Below are 20,584 nucleotides of genomic sequence, written 5' to 3'. Positions count from 1 at the left end.
TATTTTGGGGCCATTGCAGCCTTAGACAACTACAGTAAAAGTTTGGGTAGTCTCACTGCTTACCTAGCTATATATCCATGTGAGCAGTTTGGAATGTCATTTCTAGCTGACAGTTTTAACTATCTTCAATTTTATACTACAGATTGTAAAAATTAACCCCTAAGAAATAAATATATTATGACGAAAGGGTTATTTAAGGGATGTTTAATCACACAGCTCAGTTGTTAAAGTCTTTGACCGTCAGACCAGAGGATAGCCCCTCCTATGTGGGTTTGTATATAGGATTGTAATGGTTAGTCAAGTGGCTCAGCTATTTCAGTTTCTGCTTAGGCATGTGTCTGTAAAGCAAGCTCTTTACCCACTTAGATCATGTCACTTTCCCACCCTAGGAACAAGGCACGCAGAGGAAGCTATGATGGAATTTTACATAACAAAACCCAAGTGAGTACATCTAGTTTCTGTTATTTCTGTCGAACACCTGGTTATTATACTGAGTTGAGTTTACTTTTGTTGCTATCTATGCTGCATTATATTTCACATACCATGAGATTGTCATATAGTACTTACCATGGTATTTTGTATGTGCACCATCACACTACGCTAGAATAAGTAACCAAGCATCAAATATTATTTGAGCTGAAATCGGTGCTGAGGGAGAAAGCCAGGTTCTGGGCAGTGGTGCTGATTACATTTGTAACATTGTTACTTTTGAAATTAAATAGGACTCTAAACTACTTCTTTATAGGAAATGTACTGTGCAGGATCCATTGGGCTCGATTTCCTAATGGACCTCGGTCTATATCCGACCAGTAATACTTTCTATGTGCACACATTTGTAGTTAATATTTAACTCACTAGCTATTGTTTTAAAGTATTAAGTCCTTGAAAATGAATTTCAGGTGACTGTTACAGCTCAATGGTTCCGTGTGTCATCAGAACATACACTGAGAATTGTTCTGCTGTTGGAAGGGAAGGTGTTTTCTCATTCTTTACCACAGGCACATTGTACATACTTCTTTATTAACAGTCTGATATTCTTTCATTTAATGTACAGTAAAAGTAAAGAATTGATTATTTTTCTTTTATATTTTTTATAATTATTATTTTTCCTGATTTAAATACAATGATGCATTTTTCATACAACAATACAGCCGCAGAGATGAATGTATATCGTGAGTGATGATTAAAAAGATGTAAAAGAACATGTTTTTACTTTTTCTTTTTAAAGCTGGGCTCACACTGCGTTTTTGCAATCCATTTTTTTCATCCATTTATGCAAAAAAGACTGATGAAAAAAACAAATGGATTTGTGTACATTTGTTTTTCCATTGACTTCTATTATTAAAAAAGGATCAAAAACAAAAACACAAAAATGTGGTTGACTCTGTTTTTGTGTACGCTAAAAAAGGATGCGTTTTTATTAAGAGGCGCATATTTAAGCTACAGCTGGGTGCAGTGTAATTCCTAATAAATCTTCGTGCAATGCTGCATCAACTTCTGCCTGGTGAAAAGTCATATGTTATATGTCAGTGCTGTGTGTGTGTGTATGTATGTGTGTGTGTGTGTGTGTGTGCCTATGCTCTTGTGTGCATATAGGGTAAAAGAAAACACATTTTCTAAACACCTACTTAAATTGTATTCAGGTAGAGAACTCTCAGTCTATTCAATTACAGCAATAATATAAAAAAATGATAACAGCTCATGTCAGTTCAGACTAGAATGGATCCAATCTGCCAATAGTTTAAAGAGATTAAAGAGATATTAGACCCAGACTGAATAACACTTTTGATATGTTCAGGGACATGGTAACATGGGGCGTAGAGGCAACAGTGGCACCCAATGCCTGGAGCAGTGTTTCTCATCTCCAGTCCTCAGGTCCTCCCAACAGGACATGATTTGAGGATTTCCTTTTTTTGTGCCATGATGTATAGTTTTTTTTTGCAATAATTAGATTGCATATACTGATTAATGCTATGCACTTGCAGTATTGTCGACACTCTTCTCTGCCTGAGGGCAGACTCTATAAGAAGATCGCCGATCTGACAGAGCAAAGGTAAGTATTAAACCTGCGTGTGTCAGTGCAATTGATTGGGACCCCCACTGTCACACTTTGGGAAGCACGGGGTCCCAATCAGTGGAGACTGGCACCATTTTAACAACTTTAGAGGGGGATTGACAGCAGGGGAGTACACGCTTGAGAAAGGCTGAGAAGCAGCCAAAACGTTGCGGAAGTAGGATGTGAATAAAGACATCACGTTTTTTCACTGAGAGGTGCTGTCTCCTGTTGAATTTTTGGAGCAGGGGAGTACAGACATTTTCCCTTCTCCTCCTAACCTGAGCCCTTTTAAGTCTGTATATGCTCAATTATGCAATGAATGCTCATGAACAGCCCTTTAACTCTAAGGTGAGAAGCAGCTCTTTTTCAGTTTGTAAGGTACACATACTGTAAGCTTCTGTGAATTCCTGTCATGCAGTTTTTTTCAATAGTTCAAGAGGTCAAAAAAGCATATTGTTAACTGTGCAATACAATTATTATTAGTTACAATTACTGTTAAGGGTTAATATACAGAATTTACACATGCAGAACTAAACATGAAATAAAAAAAAACTACATGAATAAAATAAATGACAGACTGGTACATAGGGAAAGATGACAATAGTTTTTAATGCAGAGACAAAGGGACACAATTATCAAGCCCTGCCCCCATGTCCCACAATGGATTCACACTGGAGGCATGCCCCTCTAAGTATATCTGGTGAACCAGAAGCTGTCGTACTGCAGTCACAGATATCTACACCAGATTAAAGCTGTTATAGCTTTTTGCCATCATTTTCGCCTGCTAGCAGGTGAAAATCATGATAAATCTGGTGTGGAAGAAGGCCACACCTCCGCCTTGTCTTGCCGCAGCCCTCTAAAGTCAGTACCTAGTAGAGCCACCTTTTGTGGCAATTAGAGCTGCAATTCACCTTTCATAAGTCTTAAGGCATTCCTCAAGGCAAAACTGCTCCACCAAAATCAGGTCTGACCATAGATTCTCAATTGAATCAAGGTCAGGGCTTTGACTAGGCAATTCCATCTTCCCCTCGACTTGGACCAGTTTCCCTGTCTCTGCTGCTGAAAAACATTGGGTTCCTAGGGTGATGAGATGTTGGTTTTGCACCAGAAATAGAGTTTTCCTTGGTGGCTGAAAAGTTAAATTTTGGTCTCATCTGACCAGAGCCCCTTACTCCATATATTTGGGGAGTCTTCTACATGCCTTTTGGCAAAGTTACAATGAGCCTACTTATTTTTGGCTGTAAGTAAAGGCTTTTCTTTTGGCTGTGTTTTTTTTTATAAAGCCCTATGGAGTGTACAATTATTGTGGTGGTATATACAGATCCTCCAGTCTCTTCTCTATGGAATGTACAGGTTATTGTGGTGGTATGGACGAATCCTCCAGTCTCTTCTCTATGGAGTGTATGGGTTATTGTGGTGGTATATACAGATCCTCCAGTCTCTGCTCTATGGAGTGCACGGTTATTGTGATGGTATATACAGATCATCCAGTCTCTCCTCCAGTAGCGAAATTATAACAGGTCCTTTTCGGGCGGTAGCCCGGGGCCCTGAGCTCCTGGGAGGCCCATGGCCACCCAAAAAGACATACTTTCAGTGGTGTATTGTCTCCTGGCTACAGTTCTGCCATGATTTGCAGAAAATCCCTGCTTTTTTACCGCAATTTTGCCCAAATCAGGACATCATGACATTAGTATGAACACCATGCTAATGCTGCCATAGTTACAGTAGGGTGGGGGGCCCCCACTCTGCTCTATGGAGTGTACAGGTTAGTGCGGTGGTATGGACAGATCCTCCAGTCTCTGCTCTATGGAGTGTACAGGTTATTGTGGTGGTATGGACAGATCCTCTAGTCTCTGCTCTATGGAGTGTACAGGTTATTGTGGTGGTATGGACAGATCCTCTAGTCTCTGCTCTATGGAGTGTACAGGTTATTGTGGTGGTATGGACATATCCTCTAGTCTCTGCTCTATGGAGTGTACATGTTATTGTGGTGGTATGGACAGATCCTCCAGTCTCTGCTCTATGGAGTGTACATGTTATTGTGGTGGTATGGACAGATCCTCCAGTCTCTGTTCTATGGAGTGTACAGGTTATTGTGGTGGTATGGACAGATCCTCCAGTCTCTGCTCTATGGAGTGTACAGGTTATTGTGGTGGTATGGACAGATCCTCTAGTCTCTGCTCTATGGAGTGTACAGGTTATTGTGGTGGTATGGACAGATCCTCTAGTCTCTGCTCTATGGAGTGTACAGGTTATTGTGGTGGTATGGACAGATCCTCTAGTCTCTGCTCTATGGAGTGTACAGGTTATTGTGGTGGTATGGACAGATCCTCTAGTCTCTGCTCTATGGAGTGTACAGGTTATTGTGGTGGTATGGACAGATCCTCTAGTCTCTGCTCTATGGAGTGTACAGGTTATTGTGGTGGTATGGACAGATCCTCCAGTCTCTGCTCTATGGAGTGTACAGGTTATTGTGGTGGTATGGACAGATCCTCTAGTCTCTGCTCTATGGAGTGTACAGGTTATTGTGGTGGTATGGACAGATCCTCTAGTCTCTGCTCTATGGAGTGTACAGGTTATTGCGGTGGTATGGACATATCCTCTAGTCTCTGCTCTATGGAGTGTACAGGTTATTGTGGTGGTATGGACAGGTCCTCTAGTCTCTGCTCTATGGAGTGTACAGGTTATTGTGGTGGTATGGACAGGTCCTCTAGTCTCTGCTCTATGGAGTGTACAGGTTATTGTGGTGGTATAGACAGGTCCTCCAGTCTCTGCTCTATGGAGTGTACAGGTTATTGTGGTGGTATGGACAGGTCCTCCAGTCTCTGCTCTATGGAGTGTACAGGTTATTGCGGTGGTATGGACATATCCTCCAGTCTCTGCTCTATGGAGTGTACAGGTTATTGCGGTGGTATGGACATATCCTCTAGTCTCTGCTCTATGGAGTGTACAGGTTATTGCGGTGGTATGGACAGATCCTCTAGTCTCTGCTCTATGGAGTATACGGTCATTGTGGTCATGCGGACAGATCCTCCAGTTGATGCTCTATTGACTTTATGGCTTATTGTGTTCCTATGGACAGATCCTCCAGTCTCTGCTTTGGTCCTCCTTGCCTGAAGTTTTGATGGTACCATGTTCTTTTCAATCAATTATAATGGATTTGATGGTACTCTGGGAGATCATCGAACATTTGGTTATTTTTTTTTTATAACCCAATCCTGACTTGTGCTTCTCAACACCTTTGTCCCTGACTTGTTTAGAGATTTCCTTGGTCTTGATGGTGTTCAACAAAACATATTGCTCCCTATAAAATTTGAAAATGCAAAAAAGGGGTATAGCCAGATAGCCAGAGGGATAGCCAGATATCCCTCCATGGAAGGAAACCCACTGCCTCCCAGTGGGGAGATCACAAAACCATAGCCCCCTAAGTCCCACTCTGTTGTGAGTATTGGGAGACAAATAGGGAAATACCAGGGTGGCCCCTTCTTCATTGTGTTGTTTGGTTAGTGGTGCCTGATGGTGTTGCAGCCTCTGAAGTATTACAGAAAAGTTGTGTATATACTGACAGACCATGTGACACTTAGATTGCACACATTTCGCTAAGCATGTGACTCCTGAAGAAAATTGGTTGCACCAGAACTTTTTAGAAGCTTTGGAGCAAAAGGAGTGAATACTTATAAAAAATATATTTTTCTCTTTTCACTTCACCAACGTAGACTTTTTTTGTGCAGATGCATCACACAATTTAAATAGGTTCTCTGTTTTAATTTTTATGTGCTCAGCCCTAAATAACACAGTTTTACCCGTTCAAACCTCAAGGCCTATGCGCACAGTATAACATTACACTGCACCATGTATGTAGGTTACCTGTCTGTGCCTCTCCACCTTACTTCACAGTATACCGCAATTTCACAGGACAAATCACAAAAACAAATTAAAAACAGTTTAGATCTGTCTCACCATATGTTAAAGGAGAGTCACGCTGGTACCAATTTATTTTTGTGACTGGCTCGCTATATTTTAAAGGTAAGTCTAGTGGGGTGCCCCTTTATACTCCTGGCTGTTTCTTTATGTAAAATTACAGATTGGCATCAACCGTACTATGGGACAATGAAGTCCCTCTTTATATCCCGCTCTTTTCAGCTCCCTCTTTGTCTGACTTTATCTTATGTAAAGAAAATACGTTACTCGCTGTGCACAAACAATCAGAACTTTACTTAAACTTAGAATATTCTACAGGTCACAGTGCAAATCGTGTACAAATCAATACAATACAGATACAATCACAATAGTTTACAGTTTCTGATACCTAAATCCACATACATACACCTAGCAATACAACACACACAAACCTCCTATAGTACACACATGTAAACTTTTGCTTTTAGATACATAGAGGGTTCTATAGGAAAGAGAAGACACACCCTTATTCCTAATATTTAACCCCTTCAAGACAGAGCCCTTTGATGCACAAAAGTCTGGGTCAAATCAATGCAATGTTCCTCTCTGCCATAGCGGTTTTATTTTTCCACCTACAGGGCTGGTTGGGGTGTCAATTTTTTCGGCATGATCTCTAGTTTTTATTAATATCATATGGGTGTAACAGAAAAATTTTGATTGCTTTTTATTTTTTTCTGATATATAATTTATTAAAATCAGCAATCCGGGTGTGTGTTTTTTTGTTTTGTTTACGCTGTTTACCGAGCTTGAAAAATAATGTTATATTTTAATAGATCGGACAATTCTGCACGCTACGATGTCTAATATGTTTTTTTTAATATATATTTTTATTTTTATGATGGGCAAGGGGGTATTTTAAACTTTTATTGGGAGGGGGGTTAATAAGGGTTTTTTAATACTTAAAAAAACTTTTTTTATTACACTTTTTTTTATCCCTGTAAAACATGCAATCAATAGATTGCATGTACTGATCTATGCTATGCCATAGCATAGCATAGATCAGTGTTATCGGCGATCTATGTATATAGCCTGCCTGAGAGCAGACTCTATCCATAGATGGCCTATCCGACAGGACGGAGGTAAGTGACTTACCCCTGCCTGTCAGCACAAGCGATCGGGACCCCCCGCAGCCATGAAGCTTGTTCTGTCACTGAGTACCTTAAACGCCGCGATTGATAGATCGCAGTGTTTAAGGGGTTAATGAGACATAGCTGTTGGATCGCAACTGCCTCTCATTACCTCCGGCCCTGGACACACTGATGTGTTCAGGACCGCTCTCACTGCAGCGGTCCCGCACACATCAGAAGCCCCTCAGTCAGGAATGTATATATACATTCCTACTGCACGAGGTATGTGCAGCAGGAACGTATAGCTAATGTGGTACCAATATTCAAAAAGGGGTCAAAATCCTGGAAACTATAGGCTGGTAAGTCTAACATCTATAGTGGATAAATTATTTGAGGGTTTTGTAAGAGATTCTATACTGGAGTGTCTTAATGAAAATAATCTTATAACCAGCATGAGGGATAGGTCCTGTCAGACTAATCTGATCAGCTTCTATGAGAAGGTCAGTTATAGACTGAACATGGGAGAGGCTGTGGACGTTGTGTACCTGGACTTTTCATATGCATTTGATACTGTGCCACATGGAAGGTTAGTCCATAAAATGAGGATTTATATATGGGTAACTGGTTGATTGATAGGACACGGGGGGTGGTCATTGATGGAACGTACTCTGATTAGGTAACAGTTACTAGTGGGGTACTGCAGAGGTCATTTTTGTGTCGACTTTTTTTTATATGTTTATTAATAACCTTGTGGCGGGGCTACAGACACAGCTGGTGTCAGCACAGGACTTATCCAGCAAGTGTCGGGGCCCAGCGAGGGAGGGGGTCCCAGTGTTCTGACGTTCTGCTCACTTAGTCTAGTGCAGGGTGAGCGCTGAACATCAGAAGACAAATAAGATCAGGACCTGTCAGCGTCCTGCAGAGAGAGAGGGATAACGGACCTGATCACATGATCCCCAAATGCTATAGTGTGGAGATCAATCAGGCAGAAGAAGAAGGAGAAGACTTAGCTGTAAGTGCTGTGTGAATGTGTGTATCAGTCAATAATGTGTGTCAGTCAGTAATGTGTGTGTGTCAATCAGTCATGTGTGTCAGTCAGTCAGTCAGTAAGTAATGTGCTTCAGTCAGTTGTGTGTCAGTCAGTAATGTGTATGTCACTGTCTGTTTCAGTAATATGTGTTAGTCAGTAATGTTTGCTTGAATATGTTAGTGTTGTCTCAAGTGATTATGGATGGATGAGGGGCTTGCTTAGGCTCTGTCACCCAAGGGCCTGCAAAAACCTGGAGCCGGCTCTGGCTACAGAGTAGAATCTCCAGTTTTGCGGATGATACTAAACTGGGTAAAGTTATCACCATGGAGGAAGATAATATATTACAGAGGGATTTGGAGAAGCTGGAGTCTTGGGCAGAAAATGGCAAATGAAGTTTAATGTTCATAAATGTAAGGTTATGCATTTGGGCAGTTGAAATAATAAGTACAGTTATGTGCTAAATAATAAAACACTGGGTAAAACTGCTTCCGAAAGGGACCTGCGGGAATTGGTGGACGGTAAACTCAAATTTTGATCAGTGCCAGGCAGCGGCTGCCAAGGCTAATAAAATAATGGGATGCATCAATAGAGGCATTGACGCTAAAGATGGCATCAGTGTTCATCTAGACCAAGCGGGCTTTATGCCCACTCGGGGAGGCAGGGATAACACCACTAGGGCCATCAATATCATACACTATGCTCACTCTGATCCCTCACCCACAATGCTCCTCTCCACCGACGCAGAGAAGGCCTTTGACAGGGTCGGCTGGCCATTCCTGACCGCCACCCTCCAGCACCTGGGACTAGGTCCCCGCATGCTGGCCTGGATCGGGTCTCTCTATTCATGCCCCTCGGCTCAGGTCTCTGTCAACGGCCTTCTCTCGTCTTCTTTCCCGATACACAACGGTACCCGTCAGGGGTGCCCACTCTCCCCCTAATTTTCATATTGACTCTTGAGCCCTTCCTACGCCATATCAGACAGAACGTAAATATCTCGGGAGTTCGCGTGGGGTCGGTCAACCATAAGGTGGCGGCCTACGCGGACGATCTGCTCTTTTTTCTCACCCGCCCTATGGTTTCTCTCCCCAACCTTCTCTCTGAGCTTACCAGATTCCAAACCCTATCCAACTATAAAATTAACCTTCAGAAATCCGAAGCGATGAACCTCTCTCTTTCACCCTCGTTGGCCTCCTCTCTTGCAGACTCCTTTCCTTTTCGCTGGTCGAGTTCCTCTCTATCCTATCTAGGTGTCCAGCTTACTCCCTCTGTCTCTGACCTGTTCAGGGTTAATTTCCCCCCTATGCTGAAAAAGGTCGAAGCGGACCTATCTGGGTGGCACCGGGGCACCTTTACTTGGTTTGGCCGTTGTTCCATCTTCAAGATGAACATCCTTCCAAGACTTTTGTATCTCTTCCAAGCCCTGCCAGTGACGGTGCCCCTGAGCTTCTTCAGACACCTTTCTTCCTTACTGACCAAGTTCATCTGGGCCCATAAACAACCTAGGGTAGCGAAGTCGGTCCTGTACCGGCCGAAGACGCGTGGCAGGTTGGGCCTTCCCAATATCCTTCTTTACTATGTAGCCAGTCACCTGGTTAGGGTGATAGATTGGCACCGACACTGTTCTTCAAAACAGTGGGTTGGCCTTGAGATGTCGCTCGTCCCCTCTCCCTGTTGGCGGCTCCCTGGCTTCCTAACTCCAGTAGACTGGTCGGGTCTCACCCAACGGTCGCCCCAACTCTTAAACTATGCCAGAAATATTTCTCTTCGGCCTCTCTAGCTCCTCACCCATCTCCTTTGTTCCCGGTCATAGGCTCTCCCTCATTTTCGGCGGGAGCCTCTGACCCGGTTTTTTTCGGGAATGGTTCCAAGCTGGCTCCTTCCGTGCACGCAGCTTTCTTCGGGGTCCCACTTGGGTGTCCCTCTCTGAGCTCCGCGCCCTCTCTGACCCTTCTCCCTTAGGGTTTTGGAGGGCCCTTCAGTTGCACCATTTCCTCCTTTCTCTACCTGCTCCATCCTCTTTTCTCTCGCACGCTCACTCAGTTAGAGACGTTATGCCTTGGCACGGGCCCTCTCAGACATTCTCTCTCTCTTCTATACGCCATGCTGGGCTCCCCCCGGAAACAGCCGCCTCCTCCATTCCTCTCTGCCTGGGAGCAGGACCTGAACGTCTCATTTACGGGCCCACAATTGGACCGAATTTATACTTGTACTCATACCTCCTCCATCTCCTCCCGGGTTACAGGAGGCAGGTTATAAGATTCTCTCTAGATGGTACCGGGTTCCGGTCCGCCTTCACAGAATCTTTCCCGAAGTGTCCCCCCCTGTGCTGGAGAAATTGCGGCGAGGAAGGGACTCTCCTCCATACGTTTGGAGCTGTCCCAAATTGGTCCCCTTTTGGAGAGAAGTGTGGCGTATTGCCTCGACCTTCACGGACTCTCCTTTGCCTTTCTCCCCCTCACTGTTTCTCCTGCACCTATCGGACATCCCGTTGAGAGGCTATCGCCGCTCCCTTGTCCGCCATTTGGTCAATGCTGCCAGGGCTTGTATCCCGGCCTCCTGGAGGCAACAAGCTCCACCCACCATCGCTATGTGGCTACGGAGGGTGAAGACTTAAAATATATGGAGGACCTTACTGCCCAATTGCATGAGCGGAACTTCAGCTTCTTTCAGACTTGGTACTACTGGGAACAGTTCACGGACTCCGACAAATATAAGACCCTCATCTCTCAGTGAGGTGCTTCGCCTCCCCCTACCCCCCTGGTCTGGTTGCTTCTTCTGTTGGTGTGTATGCTGGTCGTCACTCCCCTCTCCCTTCGTGTGCCCCTCGGTGTTGTAGCTCCCCTCCCTTGCCCATACTCCCCCCCCCCCCTCTCTCCAGTTGTTTACTGTTTCTCATTCCTCTCTACTTCTGAGCGCCAGCTCTTTTCCCTCTCAACAGGATGTGACACCCCTCATTTTCACAGATGGCCTCCCCGTTGTGGGAGATACTTGCTAAATCCTCAGTGGTAAAGTTGGGCCATGTTGGCTCTTTGTCCATGTTATATTTGTAGTTTGTGCACCCAAAGGTGCTTTGTTCTTCCTTGACTTGTACAGCTAATGGCATACATGTATCTTTTTGTACCACCCTCTGCGGTGAAGATTCAACCTCTGCGCCAAAGACTGCGCTTTTGGCCTTAAGTCCGTTCCTGGTTTTAATATGTTCTTTGCTGTTGTCTTCTGTGATCCATTCCATGTTTCTTAGTTCTCCCTGCACTTACCTTGCTGTGACCTTCTCCCTTATTGTCTCTGCTGTGTTTTGATGGACAGGTCTCTTCACCTCTGGCTTTCTGTGTTTCTCTTGCTTTACCTATGAGCTTTGTGTCCGGGCATCTCTCTCATCTCAGTCTTTGCTCTCGATAGCTTTGTTCAGCTAGTCTGTTCAGCTTGATCCAGCATTTTACCTTGCAGTCTGTATTACTGGTTTCCTGACCTCTTTGTCTGTTTCTTTCCATTCTTTGTCGCTTAGTCCTCAGTGTGCCTCGCTTAGTCCTCAGTGTGCCTTGCTTTGTCCTCAGTTCATCTTGCTACTTTCTCTGGCTTTTGCTTCACCATTTAGCTTGTTGCATCTTTGGCTTTCGTCCTCTATTTGTTTGGTCCTCCATTCCTTACTGCTTTCTTGGTTCTTACCTCTGCTTCTTTTGTTACTTTGCCTTGTCTACTGTCATTGTACCTTGTTCGCCCTCTCTGTCACTATCACTGGCTTTCCTACCTTACTTGTCTGGTATTCTCCTCAGCACATTTGTGCTATCTATTTTGTGTCCTGGATTTTGTTTGTCTGTGTTTTGCACTTATTTGACAGCAGGGACTGACGCCCAGTTACGAAAGGTCAGTTAGGACCTGCTCTGCAAAAAGGTAGGGACAGAGTGAGTGGTGCTAGCCGTAGGGCCCACTTGTCCTGTTTATCTTTGTTCCCCAGGGCCCTGACAATAATTTTGCCTCTTTATAAATCACTGGTCAGACCACACATGGAATACTGTGTACAGTTTTGGGCAGCATTATGTAAGAAGGACACAGCTAAACTGGAGTGGTTGCAGAGGAGAGCGACCAAGGTCATTAAGGGAATGGTGGGTTACAGCACCAAGTTTCAAGCTTAGGGCTATTTAGTTTAGAAGATAAGACGTCTTAGGGGCGATCTGATTACAATGTACAAATATATGAATGGACAGTACAGAGATCTTTGTAGTGATCTTTTTACTCCTACGTCTGTAACCATGAAAAGAGGGCATCCTCTACGTATAGAGGAAAGAAGGTTTTACCACCAGCACAGACCGAGATTCTTTACTGTAAGAGCAGTCAGACTATTGAACTCTCCTTCCACATGATGTTGTCATGGCTAATTCATTAAAGGGGTAGTGCGGCGCTAAACAATTATTCACTAAATAACACACATTACAAAGTTATACAACTTTGTAATGTATGTTATGTTAGTGAATCTCCCCCTTCCCCGTGTTTCCCCCCACCCACACCAGACCCGGAAGTGTAGTGCTCTATACATACCTGCCTCTAGCTGACCTCCGTCCGCCATCTTGTGCCATGATGTCATCTTCGGACGGACGGCCGAACCGCTCTGACCATCCCTAGTGCCGGCCGCTCACTGCCGCGTCATCAGCTACTCAGCTGCGATTGGCTGAGCATAACTGTGCTCAGTCAATCGCAGCTGAGCAGCTGATGACGCGTGGCGCATCATCAGCTGCTCAGCCGCGATTGGCTGAGCATAACTGTGCTCAGCCAATCGCGGCTGAGCAGCTGGTGACGCGGCAGAGGGCGGCCGACACGAGGGACGGTCGGAGTGGTTGGGTCGGCCAGAGACCGGTCGGTCTCATACGTTGTGTGAACATAGCCTAAAGGTAGAAGAGTGGAGCAGTAGGAGGGGTACAAAAAAGGAAATTCCAGCAGCTAGGGCATGCCCAAAATTTCTTTATTTAGCTTCACAAAATGTTAAAACTCAGGCTTCTCATATCAGTAGGAGGGGTACAACTTTCTGGGTAACGCTGTGCTTTTGTTTCTGTGTAATGTATATACAGTGGGGAAAAAAAGTATTTAGTCAGTCACCAATACTGCAAGTTCTCCCGCTTAAAAAGATGAGAGGCGTCTGTAATTTACATCATAGGTAGACCTCAACTATGGGAGATTAAATGAGGAAACAAATCCAGAAAATCACATTGTCTGATTTTGTAAGAATTTATTTGCAAATTATGGTGGAAAATAAGTATTTGGTCAATAACAAAATTTCATCTCAATACTTTGTTATATATCTTTTGTTGGCAATGACAGAGGTCAAACGTTTTCTGTAAGTTTTCACAAGGTTAGCACACACTGTTGTTGGTATGTTGGCCCATTCCTCCATGCAAATCTCCTCTAGAGCAGTGATGTTTTGGGGCTGTCGCTTGGCAACATGGACTTTCAACTCCCTCCAAAGGTTTTCTATAGGGTTGAGATCTGGAGACTGGCTAGGCCACTCCAGGACCTTGAAATGCTTTTTACGAAGCCTCTCCATCGTTGCCCTGGTGGTGTGCTTTGGATCATTGTCATGTTGAAAGACCCAGCCACGTTTCATCTTCAATGCCCTTGCTGATGGAAGGAGGTTTGCATTCAAAATCTCACGATACATGGCCCCATTCATTCTTTCATGTACCCGGATCAGTCGTCCTGGCCCCTTTGCAGAGAAACAGCCCCAAAGCATGATGTTTCCACCCCCATGCTTTACAGTAGGTATGGTGTTTGATGGATGCAACTCAGTATTCTTTTTCCTCCAAACACGACAAGTTGTGTTTCTACCAAACAGTTCCACTTTGGTTTCATCAGACCATAGGACATTCTACCAGTACTCTTCTGGATCATCCAAATGCTCTCTAGCAAACTTCAGATGGGCCCGGACATGTACTGGCTTAAAGGGGTTATCCAGCGCTACAAAAACATGACCACTTTCCCCCTACTCTTGTCTCCAGTTTGGGTGGGGTTTTGAAACTCAGTTCCATTGAAGTAAATAGAGCTTAATTGCAAACCGCACCTGAACTGGAGACAACAGTAGGGGGAAAAGTGGCCATGTGTTTGCAGCGCTGGATAACCCCTTTAAGCAGTGGGACACGTCTGCCACTGCAGGATCCTTGGCGGCGTAGTGTGTTACTGATGGTAGGCTTTGTTACATTGGTCCCAGCTCTCTGCAGTTCATTCACTAGGTCCCCCCGCGTGGTTCTGGTATTTTTGCTCACCGTTCTTGTGATCATTTTGACCCCACGGGGTGAGATTTTGCGAGTAGCCCCAGGTCGAGGGAGATTATCAGTGGTCTTGTATGTCTTCCATTTTCTAATTATTGCTCCCACAGTTGATTTCTTCACTCCAAGCTGGTTGCCTATTGCAGATTCAGTCTTCCCAGCCTGGTGCAGAGCTACAATTTTGTTTCTGGTGTCCTTTGACAGCTCTTTGGTCTTTACCATAGTGGAGTTTGGAGTCTGACTGTTTGAGGGTGTGCACAGGTGTCTTTTTATACTGATAACAAGTTTAAACAGGTGCCATTACTAAAGGTAATGAGTGGAGGAAAGAAGAGACTCTTAGAAAGAAGAAGTTCCAGGTCTGTGAGAGCCAGAAATCTTGATTGTTTGTAGGTGACCAAATACTTATTTTCCACCATAATTTGCAAATAAATTCTTACAAAATCAGACAATGTGATTTTCAGGATTTGTTTTCTCATTTTGTCTCTCATAGTTGAGGTCTACCTATGATGTAAATTACAGACGCCTCTCATCTTTTTAAGTGGGAGAACTTGCACTATTGGTGACTGACTAAATGCTTTTTTTCCCCACTGTATCTTATACACTTGAAAATTAAAAACAAAACAAAAAAGATATGCCTTAAAGGGGTTATCCGATTTAAAAATACTTGTCACAGCATAGGGGACAAACATCAAATTGTGGTGGTTCCTATCTCCGGGCCCCCTGGGGATCTCTGCATCGGCACCTGACTTCTTTGTTTTGAATAGACGTGGATCAGCCCTCCCTCCGCCCTCCAGCTGCTGATTGACAGCTGCCGATTGACAGCTGCCTATAGAGCATAGATAGATAACTGCCAATCAGCAGCTGGTGGGCGGAGTTTTTTATCTTCTCATGAATATTGAGGATTGCTGGGCTCATGCACATAATGGAGAGGACTACTTATTGTCCTTGTTATTAAGGAGGATATCTCAGATTCAGCTGCACAGAACAATGTAAATGATACATTATTTCTGTTTAGTTTCTCTGTGACTAGTATATGCTGCCCTGGGATAGGACAGCATAAACCTGCTGATGGAGTCTAACTTTTTTGATTGATATTTAGAGCTACAGCAATGAGACATGTGATTCCCATTGTTCATGCTGATTACTTTTACACTGTATTGTAAGTCTGTTATTTTTCAGAAGTCTCATGACAGAATCTTAGTCAGTTTGCACTCATCCATCCTTTCAGTGAAGTATAAATAATTCAGTCAGGTGGTTCTAAATTCCTAAGGTTTAGAAGGATCTTCAACCTTGCATACTTATTAACCCACTGTTTATTCTGTGTATAAAGTGTTCATTTTACAGTACTGGAATTTGTCTACAATATAAAGGAGAAGTCCAGCGAAATTTTTTACAAAAGTATTGTATTGCCTTTGAAAGTTATACGATTCACCAATATACTGTACACTTATTATAGGAAATGCACATAAAGTGCTTTTTCCCCCTGCACTTACTACTGCATCAAGGCTTCACTTCCTGGATAACATGGTGATGTCACGACCCTACTCCCAGAGCTGTGCGGGCTGTGGCTGTTGGAGAGGATGATGGCAGGGGGACACTGAGGGACACAGGGCACTGGAGGGACACTGAGCATCCCCCTGCCATCATCCTCTCCAGCAGCCACAGCCCGCACAGCTCTGGGAGTCGGGTCGTGACATCACCATGGTATCCAGAAAGTGAAGCCTTGATGCAGTAGTAAGTGCAGGGAAAAAAGCACTTTATGTGCATTTCCCATAATAAGTCTATATTGGTGAATCGTATAACTTTTGTGGGCAATACAATACTTTTGTAAAAATTTTCGCTGGACTTTTTTTTTTTTTTTTTTTCAAATTCACAAAAATAATTCACAATTTACAAATTACAAATCACCAACAAACAATAGAAGATTATGAAAATCTTCCGTTTCCTTGAGACATTTATCCACAAATAAGAAAAACTCCCTCCCTCCCCCAACACCCGTAACAACGGAAACAATAAGTTACTTCCCTGTTCCAACGGCATTAACACAGATTTTAACCAATTAATTTTTAAACCTGAGAATTTACCTACTTCCTCCACCAAACTCATAACCACTGGTATGGATTTATCCGGATCTTTAAGAAATAGCAGCAAATCATCCGCGTATAGGGAGATTTTGTCTGCCTCTTCTCTTAAACCAAACCCTTCAATGCTCAATTCTCCTCTGATCTTCATTGCAAGGGGCTTCACAGCAAGGGCCAAGAGGAGCGGAGATAGAGGACAACCCTGCCTTGTCCCTCTACTAAGCATAAAAGGTTCCGACCAAATGCCATTACTGAGGCCCTTACCCCTGAATATAGTAAACGTACCAAGCCAATAAATCTATCCCCAACCCCAAATCGCCTCAAAACTTCCCACAGATAGTCCCACTCCACCCTGTCAAACGCCTTAATAGTGTCCAATGATAGGATGGAGTGGGACCCTCCCTTCTCCGCCAATTGCATGTTCTCATACAATCTCCTAATATATCTAGTATAATGCCCTATTTAAGTCAGTGGTCGTGATAGGCGCATCCAGCTCACCTCTCTGCAGATCATTGACCCTAGGAAAACTAATATTATCTAAATAAACTTTCAACTCGTCTTTTGAGTAACTAGATTCTGACGTATATAAATTAGCATAGAACACTGTAAACTTCTCTAGGATTATTTCCGTCTGATTGGTAACCCTTCCATCCCTACATCTAATCGCGGCAATGTCCCTTTTCTCCTGTTGGTTTTTAATAAGTGAAATCAAGCCTCTATTTGGTGTCCCTGACTCCCCCCTAAGTGCTAATTGATTCTGAGCTTTCTCAGTTAAATAAATTTCTAACTCCCCCTGTGCCTTAACTTAATCCTCCTTCAACTCGTGAGTAGGTGCCAACTTATACCTTTCCTCAATATCCTCTACTTTGGAAAACAAATCTTTTTCTAATTTACGAAATCCTTTCTTCATACCACTAATTAAGCCATAATATTTTCCCCTTATAACCGCTTTTATCGTGTCCCACACCACATTTATCGATGAAGTGCCCAAGTTAATTTCCCATATAGACTTAATATCCTCTTTAACTTTATTTTTATCGTGAATAAGATTAATCCAATGTGCATTTATACGTACTGTACGCCCTCTCCCCTCCCTTGAACAGTGCATCTCTAACAAAACCGGTGCATGATCTGACAAACATCTCTTCATGTATTTTATATCCTTAACCAACGGTGCCATAAGGTTATTCACGAACACCGTGTCAATTCTTGACATGGTGTTAGATGTTTTGTTCCAACAGGAAAAAGATCTTTTGTCTGGGTACATTTCCCTCCATAAATCCCTCAACCCTATTTCCTTGAGGATTCCAGGAAGGGGGAAACCACTTGGGGGACCCCCACCCCCTGAAGCCCTCAACCTATCCATGCCCTCATCCATCACAGCATTGAGGTCACCCATCACAAGTAAAGGACATTCTGCCTTACTCTGACTATAAGAGAAAAGTATTCTGAGAACTTCTGCATTGAAGCGAGGGGGAATATAAATAAAAGCCAGGATGCACTTAATAGACCCCAATTTACCATAGAGGAACACAAAGCGCCCCTCACCGTCAATTTTCTGATCCAAGAGTTCCCAGTCCATACTTTTATGAATTAATACTGACACCCCCCGTGCATAACCTGAGAAAACAGAATGAAACTGACTGGACCACCAACTCCTGCCCATAGAACCAACTTTTTCTTTAACCAGATGAGTTTCCACCAGGCACACCACGCATGGCAAATAATTTTTAATAACATTCATCACGGCCAACCTTTTCACTTTATCTGCTACCCCTCGAATATTCCAAACCAAAAGTTTTACCTGCATTGAGACGAAAAAAAAATCTCATACCTCCCAAAAAAAACCTTATGCCCTGGAACAGGGAAGAACATAAATAAATAATTCCAAAACCTACTAACAACCACAGGTCCTCCATCCTCCTCCCACCTCCCTTACCATCCCTCCTCCCACTCCCCCCCCCCCTCTCCCTCCACCATCACCCCCTCCCAAACCCCCACCCCCCCTCCCCCTATTTGACCCTGGACATCACCTATCCAGAAGCCTCTCTACGTGAGCGTAGCCCCTATCGGACCCTGGCGAATCAAATACAAATATACCATTACCTCACAGACCCTTAGATTCTAACCATAAAGAAGCCTCCTCCGAGGACTCAAAGAACCAGGATTTTTCCTCATAGATCACCCTTAATTTAGCTGGAAACAATAAAGCATACTTGACATTTTTACCCTGCAACCGTTTTTTAACCTGAAAAAAGGAAGCCAGCTTCCTTTGAGTATCAGCAGCATAATCAGGAAACAAAAACACTTTCACATTATTATATTTTATCTCCCCTATCTCCCTCCCTCTCCTAAGGATCAGATCCCTGTCACGATAACACAACAACTTGATGATTATTGCTCTAGGGCGATTGCCCGGAGGGGGCGATCTGGATGAGACCCTGTGTGCCCTTTCCAAACAGAAAAATGGAGACAGTTTATCCCTCCCTACCACCTCCCCCAACCAATCTTGAACAAATTTCACAGTGTCCCTTCCTTCGGACCCCTCCGGAATCCCCACAATTCTCACATTGCAACGTCGGGCTCTATCTTCGCTATCAATCATTTTTCCCCTAAGGGAGCGGTTTTCCACTAACAATTCGCCCAACTCTTTTTTTTACTTTTTTCATGTCGTCTTCCAGATCACTTATTCGCTGTTCAGACTCATCTATCCTTTCCCTGATCTTAATAAGGTCTGATCTTATCAGTGAAACCTCTGTCCCTACTGACCCCACCTGAACTGTGAGACCTTCAATTACACCATAGCTGATGCTCAATGACCAATTAGCAACACCCAAAGGAGTACAAATAGAGTAAATGTATAGTACAAATGCTGGGTAATAATAAAATTGTCCCATGCAGTTCAAGGCAACTATTTTTAAATAAATTGTATACAAAAAAAGCCAGACTGCAACATAACTAAAGGAATAATTACTATAAATCCATAGAAACAATACATGAAAAAATGTAGGAGAAATCAGCCCTGATAATCATGGTGTACAGGTATATGAGAGAGCCAATTTATGCCTCCCATGTAGTATTTAGACCCAATTTTAGCCCTCTATAGTTTGCAGGGTCCTCTATGCTCTCATATTGTAAAAAGCCCACCATCTATATCCTAACATAGTAGATTATCCCCCCGTGTTCATCCTTATAGAAGATAGACCCTCCCTGTGCTTCCCCAATAGTATTGAGGTCACTCTGTAGTTAGGCCTTCTGTGCCCCAATATAGTTATTATTTTCCTCTGTTTTCAATGGCACTGTTACATTTATTTATCCCTGCCAAAACATCACTAAGCCACGCAGGCGGGTCATGTTCATCTTTCTCCACTACCATAGATTTCTCTATGCCATCTTGCCCACTTTCATTTCCACTCTTCATGCCCGCTTTCCCTTTGGTACCCCCTACTGGTGAACCAAACATTTTTTCCATACGGGCGGCCGCTTTCTTGCTCACTTTAGGAGGCATATTTTAGAAACAATGATATTAGTGGTATTAGACACTGTGAGGGAGTGAGATTAGTCCCTGTAGGAGAGAGAGATCCAAGCAATATCCGAATGGTGTTAGTCCCTGTAAAGGAAGAGAGATCCAGGCAGTATCAATATGGTATTAACCCCTCCCAGCAATATCAGAGTGGTATTAGTCCCTGTGGGGAAGAGAGATCCAAGCAATATCAGAATGGAATTAGACCCTTTAAAGGGAACCAATCATGCCGAAATTGCCCCCATTGATAAGGAAGCGTGCTGGTACATCAGCCAGCGCGCTTCCCAAACATCCCCCTGTCCCCTCTGTCCCCTCTTTTGTTAGCCCGTAATCTTACTTTTGTGATGTCCCGCGCCGTATGCTAATCAGCCCCAAGTAGTCAAGGTGGGCTGAACTAGTCAAGGTGGGCTGTACTAGTCACGGTCCTGGGCGCTGTAATCACGCCCAGAGGGGCGTGATTCAAAGACCTTCGCTCCGCCAACGTCATCTCTGGCCCGCGCTCACGTCGTCGTCGCGCCGCGTCTTTCGCATGCGCAGTACAGCGGGAGAAGACGCTGACGTACTGCGCGTGCGCGGCGTGTGGAAGACGTCGGCATTGGAACGCAAGCGCCGC

The 20,584-nt window shown here is 43.9% G+C and overlaps 1 protein-coding gene across 1 annotated transcript in view; it reads left to right on the top strand.

The window, feature by feature from the left end:
• The first annotated feature begins 381 nt into the window (after window positions 1-381).
• TAGAP (T cell activation RhoGTPase activating protein) overlaps window positions 382-20,584 on the top strand; it is a 72,288-nt gene continuing 52,085 nt past the window's right edge. Inside the window, exon 1 of the mRNA XM_069973761.1 lies at window positions 382-441. The gene's annotated coding sequence lies outside the window, so the exon portion shown is untranslated. The remainder of the gene's footprint in view (window positions 442-20,584) is intronic.

The sequence above is a fragment of the Dendropsophus ebraccatus genome, chromosome 6 (genome assembly GCF_027789765.1).
Source record: "Dendropsophus ebraccatus isolate aDenEbr1 chromosome 6, aDenEbr1.pat, whole genome shotgun sequence".
Taxonomy (NCBI): domain Eukaryota; kingdom Metazoa; phylum Chordata; class Amphibia; order Anura; family Hylidae; genus Dendropsophus; species Dendropsophus ebraccatus.
This window is presented reverse-complemented; position numbering and strand designations above follow the sequence as displayed.